The following is a 23871-nucleotide window of genomic DNA, read 5'->3' as shown; positions in this document are numbered from 1 at the left end:
CCAACTTTCCCTGTGACTTATCCAAATGGCTGCTCTGTGAGCTCTGCTGCTAATGGGCCTAAACGAGGGACCCCCCCGCCCCCGGGGTCATCCTCGCTGTATTTTAGGCCAACAGAGGACTAGAACAAGCGCTGTCAGGCTGCCACCCCTGTCACATGGCCTGGCGTCAGGCAGGGGAGCAATCGCGTGGTGTCCCCAGGTGTTGGGCTCACATCCCACGCCACACCTCCGAGGGCAGCTACGTCTCTGAAGAAGTCAGCTTGGAGGACTCCTGAGGTTGCCACCTGCGGCCCACCCGCATAGTGGCCCGAGGGCTCACAGAGGAGACCCCAGGTCCAGCGCAGCATGAGTCCTTGTAGCGTCACGGGCAGAGCCCCCCAGCATTGTGGTTTGGGCTATTGTTCCATTCCAGTCTGTGATCCCCACACACCCCTGCATCGAAAGGGGGCACAGGGAAAGATGAGGCTGGCTCCTTTCTCCTGAGGACAGGCAGAGAGGTGGTTCCTGGGCCAGGGAAGGGGGCTCACCTGCTGTCTGTCCCAGCCTGGCTCAGGGAACCGGGGAGACACAGACTCTCTCCGGAGATCTGCTTGTCCAGGTTGATGTTCAGGGTGTCTGGACAGTGCCCACTGGCTCCGCAGTCCTGTGTTCCTGTGTGGATGTGAGTGGGGTGTGATGTGAACACACAGCACACTAAATCACAAGTCAACATCTCTCTGGTCTTCTCTGCTTTCAGCCATGATCCGTCAGACAGCAGCAGGGGTCACCCCGGTGCCAAGTCCTTTTCTGAGTGGGCACACATGCGGTCACCCAGAGACCCCGCCTCACCCTCACGTGGCCTCACCTGCCCTCCTCAGAGGGGCAGGGGGCTTCAGACCTGAGCCCCCGCTGCCATCACGGTCTCAAAGCTCGCTCCCCCCCAGGTGATTCACCTCTCAGCAGCTCTCTGGGACAGGGCTGAGCGACCCCTGTGGGTTTCTGAGTCTGGTTCTCTGCAAAGGTAGCTCTCTCTCTCTCCTGCATCCTGGGGGTTTCTCCCTTTCTCCTGCATCCTGGGGTGGACTCCAGCGATCCCGCCATCTGTGCTTCCCCATTTCTCTGCTGCGTGTTCAGGCCCTCACTGTCCATCTGTGACAGTTAGGTTTGTCATGCCAACTAGGCCAATAGGAATGTGTGGGCTGAGTTTAATCAGGTCGAAGCTTGATTGGGGGGCAATGAGATAAATGGCTTTCCAAGGCCCATGCCCATCTCTCTTTCTGTATGGTGATCCAACCAGTATGCACCTGCTATAGCTAAATCTCTGCCTCAACCTGTGTGCTACACTACCTGTGGGCTAACCCAACCTGTGGATCATGTAGCTAGCGCTTGAGGCTCCTTCGAGACCTGCTTCGCCATGCTGCTGGTGCGCACGGTGCTGGAGCTTGAGGCCGGTGGACCCTTTCTCCTTGCATTGCTTGAGTTCAAGATCTCTTGGTGCCTGATTTGCTCAGCACCTGTGCTACTGACTGTTGCTGACCTGACCTGCTGTGTGCTGCCTGTGGGCAGACTCTGACTGTCTTGCCAAGGGAGGACTCTGCTGTCTGGTTCCTTAACCTTGGATCCGGCCGCCCACGTGAGTCGAAGGACTTCCAGTACAATGACTACTCCATGGAAGTCGAGTTGAACTGAGGCCTCTGGGCTGCTGTGTGGAGGACTAATTAGCTGTTGTATTCCTTCTCACTGTATAAACCTATCATATTCATATGCATGCAGACATATTCTCATAAGTGTGCTGGTTTTGTTTCTCTAGAGAACCCTGCCTGACACACCATTAGTGGGTGAAGAGCACACTGCCCAGACCACACCAGACAGCCCCTCAGTGGGTCACAATTCCTACCCGGACAAGCTGCTCACACGGGCTTCCGCTGCTGCTGTCTGCACACTACCCTCCACCCTCGCCTGCTGGACCATGGCATCTTCTGTGTACACAGGAAGGCTGAGGGCATGAGGAACCCATCAGACCATGTCTGTCCACCTCCACATCCCGCCACAGTTGCTTCCTGTGTTTGACGGAAAGCAGCTTCGCAGGTGAAGCTGCCCATCGGTTGATGTCTGTGCAAGCTGCTCAGTGACATCGGCCCGTCCTGCACGGTGCGTGACATCACACAGTTTCTGCTGATTGGCCCACTACCACTCACCTGGTCTGCCTGCCCCTTGTTGTTCTAACTTCACTGCAAAGTAACTGTGGACCACCCGGTCTCTCATCACACACACACCGCTGCTGCATCCATACGACACACAGCAACCATCGAGGGCAGGGGAGGGTTGCCTCCTTGAGTTTCTGAGAGCAGAGTTCACTGCTTCCTTTTTCTCCCGAGGACTAGCTTGTGAGCTTGAACCGCTGACCTTGCAATGAGCAGGTTAGAGTCAACCCCAGCCTCATCGTCCCATGGATCATTGTAGTTGCGGAGGCAGGTCAGGTCCTGCGTGGGTTCTGATTCCCAGAAACTCTGTGCACACAGGAGGAAACAGTGGCTGGCCCTGAGCCAGCCTCACCACAGCCGCTGTGATGGAGCAGAGGGAAGCCACGGGTCAGCCTATCCAGGGTCAGGGTGGGAGCGTTTTGCATCTCCACCTCCCTAGAGGAGGTGACTTGGGTCAACATCCTCTATTTCCTCGGGGTCTGGTCTGCAGAAGGCAACCCTTCCACACACCCCCTCAAGTCAAAGCCACACATCTGTGTCTGCCTCTTCGTGACCAAGCAAGGGCAGGAGTAACGGGGTCGGCTTTGGCTATGGGGCATGCCTTTTCGAGTTTTGCACCCTGCTTCTGGCTTACCTCATGCCTGACCTGAGGTCCCTGGGGCGTGAGCTATGCTGGGCACCTGCGCTGGCTTCACCAGCTTCTGCAGCCTTGGGGGCGAGGAGGGTCCTTCAGATGGACGCGTGAACCTTGGGGTTGGGACCGACCAGCCCTCACGACCATGTTTCCTTAATGGTTGGGCCGTGAGTCTGTGAGACGCTGCAGTGAACTGCAGAGCTGGGGGCCTGGGGGAATCCACTGCGGGCAGGGTGCGGCTGGTTTCAGGGAGAGTGGGAGGGAGAGCCTGGGGTGCGGGGAGCTGGACAGACACCTGGGCCCTCCCTGGGCCTCATTGGGTGTTGGTTTCTAACAGAAGCCCTGTCTGAGCACGTTTGAGCACACTGTGGTGGCCGTGAGGTCAGCCCAGTTCACCAGCGTCGTCACTAATTTTCAACATCCCTCTCTTTAACCAGATGACATGTCCTTTTGTGACACGGTCCTTCCCGGCAAGCTTCCCCCTGGGCATGGAGGAGGCCACTGGTCGTGTTTCTGCCAAGGCTGATGGTTTGCTGCCCTGGAAGGGCACCGTCTAGTCCCTACTTCTTACCAACAACTCTGTTCAAACTCATCACCCCCAAGCCCCATGCACCGTGCACTTCCCCTAAGCCCCCCTTGCTAACTCAGCCACAACTGGTCTGCTGGGGCGTTTCCATGACTGCCAGTCCCATCGTCATGAAATGGTGCTTCTGTTTCCACCAGACACCCCTGTGCATGTGCTTCTGGGCCAGCGAGCTCCCTGCTCTGTGCAGGTCCTTGTGGCTGCAATTTTGCTGTGTGGCTTTGTCCCTTTCGGTTGGCGTTTGGAAACAGATTCTGGAAACCACCCTCTGTCCTCTCTGTGCTCTGAAAATGCTCCCCCAACCCCCGCCCCCACCCCCACCAGGCAGTGGCTGGCTTTGGCTTTAGTTCAGTTCTGTCCTTTGGGAGTCCTGAGTTCTATTGCTGTCTCTGTATTGATCTTGCCCACCTCCATTCGTGGATGGTCTTGGTATTTTAAGGACGTCTTCCCTTACCTCAAGGTCACGTGTGCAGCATCCTGTCTGTTTCCCCAAGTGTCTTCATGATTTTGCTGTCCACTCCTGGGTCCATCAACCTGGAGGTTCTACGTAGAACTGGCAAGAGAGGGGGATGTCATTGGGTATTTTGACATGTGGATGGGCCCTTGTCCCAGCTGTCCCTAGTGATCTGAAATGTCCCCTTGAGCACCTGTCATGAGGTCATGAGTGCAGGGTGGTCTGTCCACAGGCTCTACAAGATGGTTCTCTTGGTCTACCCTGTGCCAATCCATGCCTGTCTGGCAGACAGCAGGGTGGGTCAGCAGCAGTTAGCAACAGTCAGTAGCACGGGAGCCTAGCAAAGCAGGCCTGGATGGAATATTGAGCTCAAGCAATGCAAGGCAACAGGATCCACCAGCCTTAAGCTCAAGCAATGTATGCACCAGCAGCGTGGTGAAGCAGGTCTTGAAGGAACCTCAAGCTCCAGTGACACAATGGTTGGCTTGGTCCGAAGGTAGTGTAGCACACAGATTGAGGCAGAGCACTAGCTAAAGCTGCAGCACTCTGGTCCCATCACTAGAGAGCAAGAGAGGTGGGGGCAGGCCTTGGAGAACCATTTATCTCTTTTTCCTCCAATCAAACTGCAACCTAATTAATCTATGACCATCTGTTCTTACTGGCCAGGGTTGGCACAATAAACTATCACAATGTCCTTCTCCAGGGACTAGTCTTTCCTGACAATCTGTCTAAAGTATGTAAGATGAAGTCTCACCATCCTTGCTTCTAAGGAGCATTTTGACTGTACTTCTAAGACAAGCTTGTTTATCCATTTAGCAGCCAGTGGGACTGCTAAAACGTCACTAACACTGCAATTTAAATGCATTGATTCATTTGGACAAGTGCACCTTAGTCCTCAAATTCACACCCTTTCAACACTTTAAAGAGGTCTTGTGCAGCAGATTCACCTAATGAAATGCATCATTTTATCGCTTGATTTCTGCTTCTATGAGCATGGATTGGGGTCCAGGCAAGAGGAGATCTTTGATAATGTCAGTCTTCCCCCTGGTTACCACGATGTCACATATTGGTCTTGTTGTAAGGAGTTTGGTTTTTCTTACTATTGAATAAAGACTCCATACAACACATGAGTTGGGAGCTCCAATATCATTGGTGATATCACGTGATCTTGGTTCAAACAGAAAGTACCAGAAAGATGTTGACTTGTGTTTTATTGACTATGTAAAGGCATTTGACGGTGTGGATCACAATAAACTGTGAACAACCTTGAGAAGAACGGGCATTCCAGTAACTTCATTGTGCTCCAGTGGGATTTGCACATGGATCAGGGGACTAGTGCATGGGTAAGAATCCGGATAGGCTTTGCATCAGGGTTATATCTTTTCACCATACTTGTTCAATCTGTAGGCTGAGAAGATAATCAGAGAAGCTGGTTTAAATTCAGGAAAATGACATCTGGATGGGGCTGCAGATAAGCACATGAATGAAAGTAGGAGGACCACTGCAGAGGACCAGCCAATAGTAGGAGACCCACCAAAGCAGAACATAATGTCCAGCTTTACGTTTCCCAGGCCTTTCAGAGTAGCCGAGGGCACTGGGTTCTATGAGATAAAGTGTGGCATCAGGATGGGAGGAAGGCTTATTGACACCTGTGGACGCAGATGACACAGCCTTGCTTGCTCAAAGAGAGGAGGACTTGCAGCCCTTGCTGATGAAGATCAAGGACTGCAGCCTTTGATATGGCTTACAGCTCCATGTAAAGAAGACCCAAATCCTCACAACTGGACCCACAGGTACATCCTGCTCAATGGAGAAGAGGCTGAAGTTCTCAAGGATTTATTTTCATTTGAATGCAACCAACACCCATGGAAGCAGTAGGCAAGACATCAAATGACATATTGCACCCGGCAAATCTGCCGCACAAGCCCTCTGGATTAACATGCTCCAGAGCGCACCTGTCACGTAGAGGACCAAGGCGAGTCTGGCCCAAGCCATAGCCTTTGTGTTCGCCTCATGCGTGGGAGAAATCTGGGTGGTGGAGCAGGCCGACCGACTGGAGAGGGACTGAGGCCTGGAATCTACAGTGCCTGAGGGAAGGCTGAGCACTGAGTCTCCTGGGCTTCCAGAGGGCGGGATATGCCTGTCTGGGAAGCATGGGCCAGGGCTTGTCACTCACTCACTCACTCACTCACTCACTCACTCACTCACTCACTCGGGGCAGGTCTCTGGAGGGACCCATCCCTGGAGAACATTAGACTTGGTTGTGTGGAGAGACAGCAGAAAAGAGGAAGATGCTCACTGAGGACAGGCAGCGTGGCTGCCATGGTGGGCTCAGACACGGCAATGATTGTGGGGACTATGCCGGACCAGGCGGTGTTTGGTGGCTGTGCACGGGGTGGCGGTGAGCTGACACCCAGAGACAACACAGGCCCTGACCGCAGGCCCAGCCTGGCCCCTCACAGAGGGCTTCCCGGGCTGCCTGTGGGACAGCGGGGATAGTCGAAGTCTCCTCAGACAGCTCTGTTTGTACCCTCTCTGCTGTGATAATGAATGAGGAATTGTAAGGACGAGTGTGAGTACACCCAGTCTTCCTCCTGGGAGTCACCCCAACGAATTCCAGAAGGAACCATGCTGGTGGGGGTGCGGTGAGAGACAGGAGACCCGCATCTGTTTCCCCTGGGGTGGGGGGTGGGTGCTGAGCACTCATGGGCCAGGCAGGCCCCAGAAAGGCCCTGTGGGCAGTCAGGTTAACAGGCCAAAGCCTTCCAGCTTGTGAAGCCCCACTGAAGCCTGGGGGTGGGGACAGAGAGAACGTACGGGTTGAGGGGCTGGTGGCGGGGTCAAGGAGACAAGTTGGTCCTCGAGGTTTGGGAATGGGCAAGGCCACCACATCTGACTGGGTGAGACAGAGCCACGCAAGGGCCACTCAGATGAGTGGGTGGTGCAGGGCCATCTACCAGCACGTCCTGCACGCTGGCTGCAGGAGACATCTGGCCCGCCGGTGAAATCTCACTCCTTAGAAATCCTCTTGTTAGGAGTTAGCAGGCTGGGTGAATGGTGAGGCGATGGCAGAGGAGCTGTGCTTCTGAATCGAAGCTGGGCAAACATTTATCAAGTTATCTTTCCAAAGGTAACAAAATGCACTATGCTCACCATGTCATTTCCCCACCCCATCCCAATCCCCATTCCCAAGAAGGGACCACAGGCTAAGGAGCACCCTGCCTACTCACGGACCAAGGGGAGTGTGTCCACGGCAGGTACCAGCCCCCCTGAGAGGGCTTCACACTCCAGCCACAAGCCACCTGTCTGCTCCAGGTACCCCGGCCCTCTCTCTTGGAGCCATGTCCCCGTGCCCTCACCATACATATGCAAGGATGACCTGGGCTATTTTGAGCATCCTGAATTTATTGTGAGGAAATTCAGTTGATAGAAATCTGTATTTAGTAGTTCAACCGGCGGAATGTGGAAGTTGAGCCAGCCTTCCTCTGCCGAGGCCCTCACCTTCTGACCATGGGTGTGGGGCTAGCAGAGTGGGCACCTGGCCCACAGTCACCCCACACCCACCTGCACCAAGGAAGGAGGTGGTGCCCAGGTCAGACCGTGGTGATGCCAGGGGCTTTAGTTTCTCTACTGGGCCATTTTTGGAAATACGTAGATCTCCGGATCTTTCGTCCTAACTGCCAGTTCGCAGACACCTGGGGAACTGGGCCAGCTTCCGCCAACAGGCATTGATGGCTGAAAAGGAAGAAGGGTCTCATCCTGCCACAGCCTCCCCCTTTCCCTCCCGCATGCTGGGATCCATCAGCTCTGCTCAGGGAAAAGCCATCACTGCCATCCCGTCCTTTTTGACTGCCAGTGACCCCACTGGGCAGGGTGGAACTGCCCCCGGTAGGTGACTCTTCACGGGAGTAGAAAGCTTCATCTGGTAGGTTTGAACTGCTGACCTCATGGTTAGCAGCCCACAACTGTTGAAAACCACCCTGCTCTCCTGCAATACTGCAGGGAGCACTTCAAGTGTGATAGATGTTGATTCTTGGATCCTGAGTCACTGCCCAGGTTCCTGGCAGGGATAGCTGTAACCAGCTTGCCTCCTTGAAAGTGGCCCCCCAGCGGAGAGGGGGTGTGGTTCTCAGCTGAGCGCCAGCCCAGGACATCTCAGAGGTGGGCAGGGCTGACCCAGGCAGGGGTCACAGTGGCAGAGTTCTTCCAGGGATGCGTGGAGCCGAGGACCTGGGCTGAGGAGACAGTGTCAGAGGGGTTACCCGAGGCTACCTGGTGGCCGCCCAAGACAGTCCACGGATTCCCTTGTGGCAAACGACTAGCACAGGGGGCACTTCTGAAGGCCAGTCCAGGTGGTGCAGATGCTGTCAGAGGATGCCCCTGGTGCTAAGGTGTGAGTGGCGGGGGACCCTGCTGCAGGAAGACATCTGCCTGCTTCTTGCTGGAGGGATGCTTTCTACTTACACTAGGGGGGCCCTGGGCCTGTGCCTGGCACTCTGGTCTGACTTGGTCACGGGCTGGCAGAGGGCCAGGAGAGGCCCAGGTGGATTTCCCCCACCCTCTGACACTGATTCTTCTGCTTGCGATCACTGCCTACTGTCTGGGGCCCCTGGGTGGCAGCGCAGATGGTTGGTGCCGGGCTGCTAACTGAAAGGTCGGCAGTTCCAGACCACTCCACCTGTGCAGAAAGGCCTGCAGGTGTGCTGGACCTCCAGACTGGGTTGGGCACAGCTTCCTGGAACTGGCCTGGCTTTTGCCACCCTTGTCCTGATGGGGCTGGGCTTCCACGGGCTGTGGCTCACCCAGGAGCTGAATCAGGCCACAGAACTCAGCGCTCCCGAACCCTCCCTGTCAGGGGGTAGGAGGGTGTCCTTCATTGTGAAGCCCTAGTGGCTGGTCCCCATGACCTGGGGTCTTGGGATATAGGCAAATAGTCTTGGTGCGATAGCTGTCTGTCTCTGGACCTCAGTTTACCCAGGGGTGAGAGGGAATCTGGGGTAAGATTCATGCCCCCACACTGGGCAAGGAGCACTGAGTGCGGAGAACTCACAGGAACCAGCGCAGGCTCTGTACGTGTGGCCTGAAGGTGGTGTTGGATGACACCCCGCTCTCACACTCCCTTCAACATCACCACCGCATTCTTCGAAGCTGCTGGTCCCCTCCGGGTGGGGACTCTCTCCCCCTGGGGCTGTGAGAGGGAAGGGTGTGAAGACACAGGGTTTGGAGGCAGTACTACTCTGAGACTGGGCACCCCTTGAGGTCTGCAGGAAGACACGGGTGAATCAGGAAATGGATGGCCTTTTTCAGGTCACATGACTCAGAGACCCAGAATTCATCATTTTCACCGTGTCCCCCACCTTGCACAGCACTGCCCCCCCACCTGCAGCATTGGGGAGCCCCGATTTTATTTCGATGAGAATGAGATATTTTGGTTTCAGACCATCACAAGCATTCGTTCTCCAGCTGGTGTGTGTGTGTGTGTGTGTACAGCATAACAAAGGTAGTGCTTCTGTGAGCAGTACCTGAGAGACAGAGATCATGCAAGACAAGGAAACTCGGGTGACAAGTCACTGGGATGTCACCTGTGTCACCATCAGGACTCCCAGGCACCAACTCACCTCTGCTGGCATCTTGTAGGGCTGTACAAGGTGGTCCCACCTGTCGGAGAGAAACCCAGCTTTTCTGCGGATCAGAAGCAAGGCAGGGAGATCCCCTTAGCCCAGGGCCCCCCAAGCTCAGGATGCTCATTCAGGGCTTCAGCCAGACCCAGCCCTCATACACACAGTCCAGGCCACACCTGTGGAGCCTCGGACAAATGACTGGGGGACTCTCCTTCCTCCCCTGCCCCCGCTATTGTTGGGATGGTCGGCTCTGACCCATAGCAGCCTATGTACAGCAGCAGGAAAACACAGGCCCTCTCCTCAGTCATCTGCACGGACCTTCTTACCTTTGAGGCTAGTGCTGCAGTCAGGGCCCGGTCATCTCCTCCAGGCCTTCCCTTTCTCAGTGCCGGTTATTGGTTTGTAATTTCTTATCCTCCTAACGGGTTCCTTTTAAGGTGCTTCTGCACAGCCAGACCCAACCTAAAGCCCATTCACGGCCCTCACCCCGCCCCTGTAAGTTTCCGGGCCTGTAACTCTACAAGCATAGAGCACCCCATCATTCTACTGTGGAGCGGCTGAGGGGTTTGAACTGCTGACACTGCAGTTAGCAGCTCAAAACATCACCACATCATCACCTCCTGGGCTCAAGGTCCCGCCCAGACTCACGCATGCAAGCACTCACTCACTCACTCACTCACTCACTCACTCACTCACTCACTCACCCACCCACCCACTAACTCTCTCAACTCAGCCACTATTTTGTTCTAGATCACTGCCGCAGGCTACGGATTTTTCTTAGCTGTTAAGTGTTAACTGCAAACTGGAGGCGGTGACAAAGATTGCTCAAGCCCATCTGGGTCCTCATTCGGGTCACCCTTCTTGGTGCAGCTGAGGCTCCCGCAGCACCATACCACCCAAGGATCTGGGGCATCAGGGCTCTGATTTTATCTCCTCCACCCCCACCCCCCCCAGCAGTCTGGGATCCGCCTGCCTCCTTCTAGGAGCAGAGCTCTCAAAGGCCTGGGTGCCACGTAGGCGGCCAGGCTGGCCAGGGCTAGCGGCAGGGGCGCAGGGCTCAGTGCTCCACTGCCAGCTTGGGGAGGACCTTCAGCTTAGGGGCATCCTGCCAGATGGGTGGCTTGTGGTGAGGGTCCAGAGGAGACCCCAGGGCACAGGAACCTGGGCCTGAGACTGTGCATTTCATTTGGGCTCCTTTTCATTCCGCTAAAACAATTCTAGAAAAGATGTAACTCCTGAAGGATACAATGGGAGCTCCCGCTGCCCCCTTTGCAGGCTTCCGCTGTGGGCTAGGGTGGTCCGTCCTGTTTTACAACTAAGCACAGGGTGGGTGGGGAAGGGGCTTCTGGACACACGGGGTGGGAGGAGGCCTGCTCCTACCCCTGCTGGTCAGGGCCAGGTCGTCAGACCCCGACCCTTGGAGACATCCTCTTGGCTCTGAGGGGGCAGCTTTGGGGGCCAGTCCTGCTTGTCTTCTGATAGCCCCCAACTCAGATCCCCCCCTCCCACTCACCCTGACTCGCCCCCAGGCACACCAGATGACGGGCAGCATCACGAGCCCCTCGCCTGAGCGCTGCGCCAGGCGGACAGATCTCCGTAAGGCGCTGCAACAAGTCCTCTGGGCCCCAGCGCAGGACACCACCCGTCCAGCTCAGCTGTAGTAGGTCTGAGCGCGCGGCCCAGCCCAGGGGCCTGGCCTAGCCCTGCCTGCATTTCACTCCCACCCCTCCAGGGACCCTCAGGGAGGAGGTGCCCTGATGAGCTAGATCACTTCTCAGGGTCCAAGACTGGGCCTAATCCCGCCTGACGGCCCACACCTACCTGGGCCTGCAGCGCGCGCCACGTCTCTGCTCTGCGGCGCCGCCGCCTCGGCCTTTATACTGCTCTCCCCACTCCCCCCAAGTCTCCACGTCCGGGCGGCGGGACAGGGCGGGGGACACCCAAGGGTCTGTTAGGCTGGAAGGGGGCCCCGCAAAGTGGGTACTCCGGAGATCTCGCCCTATCGGTCTTGCTCGGGACTTCCTATGGGAAAGCGGACACGGGGGCGCGGAGGGGGTCCCGTGCGGGCCGGGGACGGCGCGGGGGGCGGAATGTGGGGGTGGCAGGACACTCTAGGGTTACACCGCGCGGGCGGGGGTGGGGGCGGGCGGGGAGGCGGGCCCCGGCGCCAAGGCGGTCCTGGAGGCGGGCCCGGGGCGTGGCGTCCCGCCTCTGTCCGCCCCTCTCTGGCCCGCGCTCCCCGCGCGCTCTACTCGCCGGGAAGGCGGCGCCGGCGGCGGCAGCTTCTGCGTCCGCTCTCCGCGCTCGGCTCCTGCCGCTTAGGGTTCCACGGCGGCTCCGCGCGGCCCTGCCTGCGGCTCCGCGAGGCTCCTGCTCTGGATCTAACTTTGCCAGCTCGTCTCTGACTGGCCGCCCGCCCCAACCCGGGGCGCGGAGCGCGGAGCCGGGGGCGCGGAGCCCGGAGCCGGGGGCGCGGAGCCCGCGTCGCGGAGCTCGGAGCGCATCAGCGGCGCCTCGGCAGGCCGGGGACGGCGGTTGTTCGGACTTGGCGCGGCGTCGCAGGACCCTGGGAGCGGACGACGCGGGGACGCAGGAGCAGCGCCTGCACCTGGTGAGCGCTGGCCGCACGGCTGGGGCGCCACGACAGTGGCTGCGGGGGAAGTTGGGAGCCCGCTGGGCCGGGGTTGAGTGGGCGGCCTCCAGCCCGGACCTGCCCGCACCTCCTCCAGGGGCTCGGCGGGCACTTCGCAGCCCCTGGGCCCTGCCGTGCCCACGGCGGGGAGGTGGGAGTCCGGGGTGCAGGGCCCGTGGGCTCCGCTCCGTCGGGCGCTGGGTCGGAAGGAGACCTAGGCCGCCAGTGGCTGCAGCCTGTGCGCCCCTCTTCAGCTCTCCCGCGCGCGCCCTGTGCTGCGCACCCCGGCTGGAAGGGGTTTTGGGGCGGACGCAGGCCCGCGGGCACCCATCCTCCTCTGTGTGCTGTCGGCGCCGTCCGGGCCCGCCTGGCGCGGGGTCCGGCGCTCGGCTTTGGCGGGAAGCGCGCCCGGGGGGGCGCCCGCCTGGCTTTGTACCTGGCGAGTTGGGCTTTAACTTTGCGGCGCCCCGGCGCCCTAGGGACCCCCGGCAGAGGGCGCAGCGAGCCGAGAAGAGCCGCCGGCAGGTCGGGTGAGCGGCTGGGGTCTCCAGCTGCCAGGATGCCCGTGGAGCGGGGCGAGGCCCCGGTGACTTGCAGGCCGGAACGGCTGGCCGTTGCCTGCGGAGGGAGGGTGAAAGCAAATCGCCAGCCTTCCGGCTGCACAGGCTTCTCCCAGATTCACACTTGCCGCCCGCCTGGATCCCAGGGCTCCGCGCCCATTCACCGGCGGTGAAGTGAAGTGGGAACAGCTGGAGGGAAGACGCATCCGTGGCGCTTTAACCGCTACGCAAACTTTGGCCAGTTCAGACGCAGGGCTTTATCAGGCTAGGGCGCCTGGGCTTTTTGGAAAGCTCTGTGGGTCAGCTGCCTGCGCCAGAGGGGCTGGGCCCTCCTGGGTGGGTTTGGAAACAGCAGATGTGTAATTACAGGAGCGTGTCTTCCAGAAGAATGGCTTTGGAAGAAATGAACTGACTACGTAGCCGCTAGTGTGGGTTGATAAACAAGGTGATCGTTAAGGTGTGTTCTATTATTTCAGTGAGAGTACCCCCTAGCCTCAGGGCCCTGCTGGCATCGTGGTTCAAATCCACCAGCAACTCCGTGGGAGAGGGATGGGGCCTTGGATTCCCGTGAAGAAGCTTAAGTAGAAAGAAAATGTTTTGAAAATGATGATGGCAACATATGTACAAAGGTGCTTGACACGATGGATGGATGGATTGTGATAAGAGCCTTATGAGCCCCCAATAAAATGAATTAAAAAAAGAGAATTCCAGTCTTGGAAACCCACAGGGGAGTCCCACTCAGTCGGATAGGGTCACTGAGTTAGCAATGACCGGCTGGCATTGAGTTTGGGGTTTTCTGGAAGGCTTAGCCATGGAGACCAGGCGGTAAAGTAGCTGTTGACAGAGAAGTTGGTGGTTCTAAGCCACCGGCCACTCCTGGGGAGGACGTGGCTGTCTTGGTCCTCGAGGCTAGTTCTTTGCCCTCCTGGTCTCCCTGCGTCGGCCTCCATGGCCAGCCTGGGGCTGGGTTTAGGGGTCAGCCTGTGCTGTGCTGTGCTGCACCGGTTTCTGGTTGGGGTGAAGGCAACAGTGCCTTCTGTGATGTGTACCGGAAACAAGTTTACTTCTCTGTGACTAAGTTTACCCAAGGGGACCATGGATTCTCCCCTTAATGCTTTTAAAACTTGCCCCTTGTAAGCAAAAAAGCAGTCTCAATGCAATTGCCTGGTTTGCTTAAGACAGGTTTGCTGTCCAGGAGTTTCTTCCAAGACACAGCTTTTGTTGTGAGAGATACCAGCCTGGTGTCCGCTCTCCTGGGCAGGGATTCCGGGGCTGGTGGCTGGTGTCCTGCGAGTCTGCCTTCAGCCACAGGGCCCTGACCTGGGTATGCTCTTGTTGGCAAGAGATGATGCATGAGAAGCGCCTTGTGGTGGGCCCTCATTGGGCCACTGACCATTAAGTGAGGATGAAGGATGTCCATTTCTGTAAAGAACCACTGTCTCAGAAACCCGTGGCCAGCTCTGCCCTGTCCCATAGGGTCACCGTGAGTTGGCATGCACTCGATGGCAGCGAGTTCATAGAACAAGCTTGAAGAAGGCGCAGGACCGGACGGTGTGTGTTTTGTTCCGGCGAGTCGGAACTGATTCGACGGCATGGACTGAGGGCAACAGCGGCATGAGTGCCCCCTGACTTCCTGGGCTGCCTTCTGGCCAGCTCCTGCGGAACCCTGCTGGCCACATGGGCTTTGGTCTCTGGGAGGGGTTTCCAACACTCCGGATGGCATAGATAGGGACCTTTTCCAACACTCCGCATGGCATAGATAGGGACCTTTTCCAACACTCCGGATGGCATAGATAGGGACCAGCGTCTGGCTGGAGTGGCACTTAGAATGTGGCCATGTCAGCTCTGTGGGCCGCAGCTGAAGACAGATTTGGATAGTCCCCCAACTCCGCAAGTGTCAGGGGCTTTGGAGACCCCCTCTGGCCGCACATTGGGCACCTGACCTCTTGCTGGGGGGATGGGGCAGCAAGAAGAGGAGACCACTGCTGATGTGGACAGACATCCCCTGTGCTGCATGCTGGCTGCCCAGAGTGCCAGGGGCAGGACTTCAGGACTGTGCTGAGGGTGCCTAGGGCGAAAGGCCCGGCTGTTGGCAGGCAGACTGGGGTGGGGCTGTGGATTAGATTCCAGCCATCACAAAGCAAGTGGCATAACTTTGGGGCTTCCCAGTGCCCAGAAATGTTCGGTGGACACTAGACCGTCATGTGCAAAGTAAGTGTGGGAGAAGCACGTGAGGGACGTGTGGGTCTGCTGTGAGAGTAGCCAGAAGTGGGGCAGAGTGCACATGAGCTGCCCTTGTGGGAGACACGGGGGACCCAGAGACGTGCTGACACAGGGTGGCCGCCAGCCTTTGGTGTCAGCTCACTCCTGGCCAGAGCCTGCTCTACCATCCTGGGGGGACTTGATGGTTTTTAAAAAGGATTTCAAATACGTGTGTGTGTGCATGTGTTTGTGTATACGTATGTGTTTATACATATACATATGTGTACACATAGAGATACATGTGCATGTGCCTGTGTTTCATATACATATGTGTATATGTGTTTATGCTTATATGTATGATGTGTGGGTATATATGTACACGTAATGTATGTATATATGTGTGTACATGTGCATTCATGCATGTGTGTATGTGTGTTTATGTATACACATGTGCATATATGTGTGTGTGTGTGTGTGTGTGTGTGTGTGTGTGTGTATTTACTCGTGTGTGTGTTCACAAAGTGAATGTACCAGAGCCCTTGCTTCTGACCAGACAGCGGGTATTAAGAGCTGTGAATGGTCAGGTTGGAAGCTGCCCCCTTTTTGGGGGCATGAGTTGTGCCACCAGGCCATCATGGCCCTGGGTGTGAATCAAGGGAAGAAACTCCTCAAAAAAGACTTTGCATTATGGGTTCCAGGGGGCCCCGTTGGCACCTCGGTGAAGTGCTTTGCTGTGAGGGCTTGCTCTGAGCCCCTAACTGCTCCACGGGAAGGGGCTTGACTTCCCCCCTGGAGGGGAGCACTGTCTGGGAAACCCCCCTGGGACAGCGTGACTGCTGTGAGGTGGAATGGCTTCTAAGGCCTTGGGTCTGTTTTAGTACGGGGGGTGTGGGGCATGGTGTGACTCTGTGACTGCCACCATGGGCTCCGGTGTACAGGGTTGCTGAGGGTCAGCCCCAACTCTGCCTAGCAACAGCAGTGTGCCAGGGGGGTGAGGTGCTGGGCTGCTGGCACTGCCAGCCACCTGGTGGGAGGAAGAGGAGAGGCTTAGAGTTTGGGGACCCTAAGGTCGCTGTGAGTCAGAAGGGATTCCGTGGAGGTAGCCCATTTGCCTCTAGTCGTGCACAAAGACAGAACACACAATCTGCCCTGTGCCCGTCCACTGTTTAAGATTCCACGTGTTTGCCACCCTGGGTGCAGGTATCTGAGATCAGTCTGCCCACCCCACAGACCAGCTCAGTTCCCACGCTGTGCATCTTTGGATGGAAGCATGCTTCTGAAATGGTTGCTCTTGTTAACCAGACAGACTGCTTTGTGTGGGTCTGAAGCACACGGAGCTGGTGCGGTTTACGAGCTGTGCCGGATGGCCCTACGGCATTGGTCATAGCGACTCACAGATGGGGCACGTGGAGGGGCTGTGACAGCGCCCTTCTCTGGAACCCCGAGAGGAGTGTGTGTGATAGCAGCAGCCCTTCATTGTGTGTGTGTGTGTGTGTGCTTGCGTGCGTGTCTTCCCTGAACCATGACATTGTATGTGCCCTTTTGGAAATTGAGAAACTGAGACGCAGTACTCTTCCTGAGAACTGCCGTCTGTGGCCACTGGGTTTGCTGCCCTGTCGTAACCCCAGAGAGGAGGCCCCCGGCCATCTCCTGTTCCTGTCCAGAGGCCCTCAACTTGGGATTTGTCAGCAGGTGGGACTGGCCACTGGGCGGAGCCTGGAGAAGCCCCTCTGAGGAGCAAATTTGTCAGGTCCTTTTAAGAAGATGGCGTGTGGGGGCGAGGAGACCAGGGAGGCAGCAGAGGGACAGCTTGGTATGCACAGCTCAGAGGCTGTGTCCCCTGCGGGCAGTCGGCTGGACCCCCCAAACCAAACCCGCAACCATGCTGACTTCTGGCGACCCCCCGTGAGTGCCTGAGATGGTCACTGTTGATTGAGTGGAAAGCCCAGTTTTTCTGGAGCGGGGCTGCTGGGATCGCAGCCTGATGTGGAGCCACCAGGAGTCCCTACTCCGAGCCAAACACCACACGGGGAAATGTGTCTCTGGCTGACATGAGTGGCTGGGCAGGAGCAGTGTCTGCTCCCCCAGACCTGCGAGAGTGCCTGACCCCTCTCTGCAGCCCAGCGGGATGGCAGCCGGGACCCTTAAAGATGAGTGAGAGGCGCTCAAGGTGGGGGTCACTGGAGATACTAGGGACCTGTCCCTGGGCGACTGCTGCCCCTCCCGTCCCCCTAGTTCCCTCCCTTTCTTGCGCCTCCTCTTCCTGCAGTTACTGTTCTATGTCCTCCTCTCCTCACCTTCTGGACATGCATAACGGCGGTCTGTCTGGAGCGGAGGTGAGCGTGGTTTGTCTCCCCGCCCTGAGTGTGCAGCAGTGTCCGCCAGCACATCTACTGCGTGTGGAACAAGTAAATCTGTCCCCCACGTCTCCCAGGGCTTCCCACTGCACCTAGAGAAAGGTGGGCAGTGGGGCGTGTGCATTTCAGGGCGGGCACTCCTCTCTGCCCACAGCCTCCTCGGGCCGCGTTGGTTCCCTCTCCCCCTCTGAGCCCCACAGCAGAGTCAGCGACTCCATCCCAGGTGGGTGGCGACTCCCTATTGGGGGGCTGCTTGGGTGCCAAATTGAGGTGGCCTTTGCTGAAGTGTGAAATGGGGGAGGTGGGAGGCAGGGTGGGCGGATGGCTCCTGGTCACCTTGGCGGTGGAGGGCATGCCCACGGGAAGGACATTGGGTTTTATGAGGACACCTGTGCCCCCACCCCAATTCTGCCAAAGAGCCACGGGGACCTCAGACTCACCAGCAGGGGAGTGGGCAGAATGCTCAGCCGGGCGTCAGTGGACAGGGCCTTTCTGACTGGGTGTCCTGTCGCCTGTGGCCTAGAGGTACTGGCTGGATTCTGGGGTTCTTTACCCAGAGGGAGAGAGGTGTGCTAACCTGACCGGGTGCAAAGCAGGGGGCTAGGTGAGGGGCAGTGTTGGAACCACAGGCCAAAGTTGGGGCCACACCTCTGGGTGTTGGTGGGTCCTGGACAGCACGTTCCTCTCCCGTCAAACAACGGTTGGCAGTGACTGGCCTGGCATGGGCCCAGTGTGTGTGGAGGATCCTTCGTGGACAGCCCCGCTGTGGGTGGACATGCCTGGGACTTGCTTTGGGGAAGGCTGAGGGCAGGAAGGATGCTTACTGGGCACTGGGGGACATCCTGAAGGGCATGGCCTTTGCTCCCTCTGCCCTCCTGCAGGGAGAGCCTCTCCTGGCAGTTCTGGACGCTGGCCCTGAGACCTCACCCTGGTGGATGGACTCGTGGTCGTTGTCCTGTGGTGACTGGAGGGGGGTGGGGGACCCTGGTGGTGGCCTGCTGCCTGGAGATGGGTGCTGGTGGTGGGTTCCCTCTGGGTAACCTAGAGTTAGCTGACATTCCCTGAAGGCTCCATGTGGGGACATGACCTTCCAGAGGGACTTGGAGTGGGCGAGCTGTGGGGCCGCAGCCCTGTCTGCAGGTGGCCCCCGGATGTGGCAGGGGCCGCCAGGATGTGGCAGTGCCCCCGGATGTGGTAGGTCCTGGCACCAGGACTGTGGCGGAAGGGGGGGGCAATGCTGGTGGCAGGATGTGGGGGTGCTAAGACAAAGGCCATGCTGGTGTGGGAGTGGCATCAGCATAAGCTGGCCTGCTGGTCTGACAGGGACCTGTCGACCCCAGGACTCTTGCCCCTGGTCACCCTTCCAGCTGGGAGCTGATCTCACTCCCTCGGCTCAGTTTTCAGCTACACGACGACAGCCCTGTCAGGGGTGCAGTGAGTGACCCCAGGGAAGCCGTCTGAGACCACAGCAGGCACCCAGGGGGGAAGCTGAGAAGGACAGAGGGCAGGGAGGAAGCCGGCAGAGCCGTGCCATGTTGTGGGCAGGGCGGTCAGTGTCCCACGTCAGAATGTTCGTCGAGTGCTGACCGAAAGCACACACAGAGTTGCAAGCAGCAGCAGGTGGCCAGCAGGGCTGACCCAACTGGGAACGGGCTCTGGGACGAGGCGGGGCTGAGCACTTGGACTTGGATGTACACAGGCTGCCTTTGTGCTGAGACACCCTGGTGGCTCATTGGGTTAGGCACTGGGGTACTAGCAGGGAGGTCAAAGGTTAGACCCCACCAGCCGCTCCTCCAGAGGAAAAGGAGGCTGTCTGCTTCGGAGAGGCTTCCTGTCTCAGGAATCCAATGCGCGGCGAGTCTACTCTCCCCTCCATGGCTGCCTGGAAGATGTCAGGGTGAACCCCCGGTGTGAGCTTCAACTCACCCGTGATGCTGCTCACGGCAGGGTTGGTTGGAGCCTGGGGGTGGGAAGCTGCGTGTTGTCATGGTTGTGGGGTACTGGGTGAGCTGTTGTGACGGCAGTGACCGCCCGTACACCAGAAGAAGCCATCACCCGTCACCGCCATCCTCACACCCATTGTTGCAGCAGGGCACCAGTCCATCTCCTGAGGGCCTCCTCGTTGTCACTGCCCCCCACTTTACCAAGCATGATAGTCCTTCTCAGGGGGTTGCATACTGGGGGCTGGTGAACTGGGAGCGGCGGAGACTGCCCCTTCTCTGCAGGAGCCTGGGATTTAAATTCCAGCCAAGGCCAAGCACCAGAAGAGCATCCATCATGTCTACCAGCGGAGCCTTGCATGGTGCTGTGAGCAGGCTACAGCAGAGCTTCCGGGGAAGGAAGACTAGGAATAAAGGCCAGGCTGTCTTGGAACGATGGCTGACGAGACCCCGTGCACCACAACAGTGCTGGCAGACCCGCCAAACCAGGGGCTGCTGAAAGCTCCACCGTAGGAAAGCTCCATTGTCCTAGGCCCACTTTTCCATGAGTTTCTGGAGCTGCTCGTGGTGTGGGGGAATGAGGCCTCCAGGTTGCAAGGTGCCCAGCATGCACGGGGGTCGGGACCAGGGGCTGAGGATGCTGCAGAACACACAGTACAGAGTGGCACTTGGTCGTATCATTGGGGAGTTGCCGTAAGTGTGTGTGTGGGAACCTGGAGGGCGCCTCCAAGACCCACAGAAAGGCAGGACATCCACTAGAGGGTGGGGGCCCGGGGGACGATGGGTGTGGGTGCAGGCTACAGTGGAGATGGTTGCACCCCTGTAAATGGGCGCAGACTCCCTGGGGTGCCCACTCACAAAGGGCATGGCTTCTAGTGTGTAACTCGCCCCTCTGTAAGCTGTCAGACAAAGTCCCCACCCTCCAGGGCATCGCCCCACAGGCCAGAGCTCAGCCAGTGTGCCCTTCCCAGGAACCAGACTCTGGGTCTCCGCTCTCACAAAGCCTGGACAGGGCCATCGGCGTCCACGAGTGGACCCCTCTGCCAGGTCAGGAACAGACTCAGCTCCTTTCCCGGTGACCCAGATGACCACATGCTCCCCTCCCCACCTTCGGTCAGACTCAGCCCTGGGTGTGTTCTTGCCTTGGCTGCTGGCTGTGGATGGACCTGGCTTTCCTGCCCACGGGGGTGTCACTTGGGCCACAGCCCAGGGCCCCTCTGCTTGGGAAGGTGTGGCTGGCATTGGTGGGGGCATCTGCTCTGTGTCCTCAATACCTCTTAGCAGGTGTGAGCTTCAGCAGGACAGCTGACATCCCCCACTTCTACTCAGGACCTGGGCTCTAGGAGCAGGGGGTGTGTGTGGGGGGGGTGTCAGGCTGTCCTCATCCTCTTCTGGTGAGCCGGCCGGGGGCCCTGCTGGCCCTTTCTACATGGTGTCAGTGTAGTGAGAGACAATCCCTGCTGACGGCCAGCCCTGGGGCCCCTGGCAGGTCTCTCGCTCCAGGGCTGCTGTCAGCTGGCGGGCAGTCTTCTCCCTCCCTCCTCCGACTGCCTTGTGTTGGCTGCATCTGCTGCCTCATGTGTTGGAACTATGGGCTCTCGGTGAGTGGTCAGCCGTGTCCACAGGCAGCCTCACTGTCTCCTCCGAGGCCCTTTCTCTCCATGCGGCCATGGTGGGTGCTTCTTGCTGGTTAGCAAAATGCTGTGCAGGTCGGTGTGTGTGTTTGTGTGTGTGGTGTGGCCATGTTTTCCTGCTCAGATGCCCTGGGTCACGATGCCCAGCCACAGGTGAAGCCCACCTTGGTCAAAATCCCAGGTCCAGGTGGTGGTCTGTGACAGCACAGGCACTGCTGTGTGACTCCAGTGCACCGAGGTGGTGGCTGTCCCTTGTTATTCAGCATAGAAAGGGAGACTGTGTTCATAATAAGAGTGGAGAAACTGTGTACACTGAGACTGGAGACTGTGTTCACTGGGAGTGGAGAGACTGTGTGTACACCGAGAGTGGAGACTGTGTGTACACCAAGAGTGGAGACTGTGGTACACTGAGAGTGGAGAGACTGTGTGTACAGCAAGAGTGGAGAGACTTTGTGTACACCGAGAGTGGAGACTGTGTGTACACCGAGAGTGGAGACTGTGTGTACACCGAGAGTGGAGAGACTGTGTGTACACCGAGAGTGGAGAGACTGTGTGTACACCGAGAGTGGAGAGACTGTGTGTACACCGAGAGTGGAGAGACTGTGTGTATACCGAGAGTGGAGAGACTGTGTGTACACCGAGAGTGGAGACTGTGTGTACACCGAGAGTGGAGACTGTGTGTACACCGAGAGTGGAGAGACTGTGTGTACACCGAGAGTGGAGACTGTGTGTACACCGAGAGTGGAGAGACTGTGTGTACACAGAGAGTGGAGAGACTGTGTGTACACCGAGAGTGGAGACTGTGTGTACACCGAGAGTGGAGACTGTGTGTATACACCGAGAGTGGAGAGACTGTGTACACCGAGAGTGGAGACTGTGTGTACACCGAGAGTGGAGAGACTGTGTGTACACTGAGAGTGGAGACTGTGTGTACACCGAGATTGGAGAGACTGTGTGTACACTGAGAGTGGAGACTGTGTGTACACCGAGAGTGGAGACTGTGTGTTCACCGAGAGTGGAGACTGTGTGTATACCGAGATTGGAGAGACTGTGTGTACACTGAGAGTGGAGAGACTGTGTGTACACCGAGAGTGGAGAGACTGTGTGTACACCGAGAGTGGAGAGACTGTGTGTACACCAGGAGTGGAGAGACTGTGTGTACACCGAGAGTGGAGACTGTGTGTACACCGAGAGTGGAGACTGTGTGTACACCGAGAGTGGAGAGACTGTGTGTACACTGAGAGTGGAGACTGTGTGTACACAGAGAGTGGAGAGACTGTGTGTACACCGAGAGTGGAGACTGTGTGTACACCGAGAGTGGAGACTGTGTGTATACACCGAGAGTGGAGAGACTGTGTACACCGAGAGTGGAGACTGTGTGTACACCGAGAGTGGAGACTGTGTGTACACCGAGAGTGGAGACTGTGTGTACACCGAGAGTGGAGAGACTGTGTGTACACCGAGAGTGGAGACTGTGTGTACACCGAGATTGGAGAGACTGTGTGTACACTGAGAGTGGAGACTGTGTGTACACCGAGAGTGGAGACTGTGTGTACACCGAGAGTGGAGACTGTGTGTACACCGAGATTGGAGAGACTGTGTGTACACTGAGAGTGGAGAGACTGTGTGTACACCGAGAGTGGAGAGACTGTGTGTACACCGAGAGTGGAGAGACTGTGTGTACACCAGGAGTGGAGAGACTGTGTGTACACCGAGAGTGGAGACTGTGTGTACACCGAGAGTGGAGAGACTGTGTGTACACCGAGAGTGGAGAGACTGTGTGTACACCGAGAGTGGAGAGACTGTGTACACCGAGAGTGGAGAGACTGTGTGTACACCGAGAGTTGAGACTGTGTGTACACTGAGTGGAGAGACTGTGTGTACACCGAGAGTTGAGAGGCTGTGTGTACATCGAGAGTTGAGGGGCTGTGTGTACACCGAGAGTGGAGACTGTGTACACCAGGGGTGGAGACGGTGTACACTGAGAGTGGAGAGAACTGTGTACACTGAGAGTGGAGAGGCTGTGTGTACACTGAGAGTGAAGACTGTGTATATCAAGAGTGGAGAGAGTGTACACTGAGAGTGGAAAGACTGTGTGTACACCAAGAGTGGAGGGTGGAAAGACTATGTGTACACTGAGAGTGGACTGATTGGCAGGAGATTCAGCGTTTCCTACTAGTGCACAGATTCCATTGAAGGGCCAATTGAGGACTCTCATTAGTGAGGGGGGTGGTGGTGGCTGCCTGCATCCTAATGAGCAATTGTGCTCTCAGTTCGTTAGTCAGCACTCAGGAAAACTTGTCAAGTTACATCATGAGCGAGGCCCCATGCCCAGGACACCTGCTCCCTTTCAAAGCAGAAGGGACGGAAGAGCTGGGCAGGGTGGTCTTGGGTCAGAGCTCCCGGAGAGTGGGCACTGGTGTGGACAGTGCTGGGCACAGGGCCTGAGTGCAAGGAGGGGCTGGTGGACACTCCTGAGTCCCCGCCAGGCATTGCTCAAGGGCCCCGCACATTAGAGGTGGCTCCTGTTGGCCTCTCCCTGCAAGTGTTCAGATGCAGAGAGGTCTGGAGGCTGGGAGCCCTGGGGTGCAATGGTTTCGCGTTGGGCCAGACTGTGCAAGGTTGGTAGTTTGAAACCACCAGCTAGCTGCTCCAACAGGGGAAGACGGGGCTGTCCACCCAGACACAGAGTGACAGTCTCAGAAACCCAGGGGCAGGTCTGCCCCTTCCTGCAGTCATGTCACAGTGAGTGGACATCAAGTCCTTGGAGCGAGGCTGGATAGGTGCAGAAGACCCTTTGAACCAGGTAAGCAGGATCCTTCCATGCTTAGTCATCTGCATCTCAGCAGGCTCTACAGGGCCTTCCCCATCCCAGTCCCTTCCTCTGCCATCTCTGTCACTCTCTGTGGTGGAACAGGGGCTCCTTTTCCTATCGGAGGTGTTAGTGTTGATGGCGGGACCCCCACAGGCTTCTGTTAGTGTGTGTGTGTGGCTACCTTTCTGTCTCTCTTGGGGTTCTGGCTCCCATGTGTGTGGATACCCTCCTTCACTCCAAGGTGTTTGGTTCTCAG

The 23871-nt window shown here is 57.6% G+C and overlaps 1 protein-coding gene, 1 long non-coding RNA gene and 1 other non-coding gene across 4 annotated transcripts in view; 1 reads left to right on the top strand and 2 right to left on the bottom strand.

The window, feature by feature from the left end:
- Positions 1-7241: 7241 nt before the first annotated feature.
- LOC142438817 (uncharacterized) lies at positions 7242-11290 on the bottom strand. Of its 2 annotated transcripts, XR_012782815.1 has the most exons (5): positions 10722-11290; positions 9802-9893; positions 9473-9512; positions 8905-9042; positions 7242-8089 (listed from the first exon to the last, which is right to left on the bottom strand). It is a non-coding gene; the product is annotated as an uncharacterized LOC142438817 (long non-coding RNA). The 2 variants fall into 2 exon arrangements; XR_012782814.1 differs by having other exon boundaries at positions 9802-11290.
- On the bottom strand, positions 9131-9200 carry LOC142441677 (small nucleolar RNA SNORD123). Its single transcript, XR_012783032.1, has one exon. It is a non-coding gene; the product is annotated as a small nucleolar RNA SNORD123 (small nucleolar RNA).
- Positions 11291-11740: 450 nt separating the features above from the next.
- Positions 11741-23871, top strand: part of SEMA5A (semaphorin 5A) — a 143014-nt gene continuing 130883 nt past the window's right edge. The window contains exon 1 of the mRNA XM_075540818.1: positions 11741-12086. The gene's annotated coding sequence lies outside the window, so the exon portion shown is untranslated. The remainder of the gene's footprint in view (positions 12087-23871) is intronic.

This window comes from Tenrec ecaudatus, chromosome 2 (assembly GCF_050624435.1).
Source record: "Tenrec ecaudatus isolate mTenEca1 chromosome 2, mTenEca1.hap1, whole genome shotgun sequence".
Lineage (NCBI taxonomy): Eukaryota > Metazoa > Chordata > Mammalia > Afrosoricida > Tenrecidae > Tenrec > Tenrec ecaudatus.
This window is presented reverse-complemented; position numbering and strand designations above follow the sequence as displayed.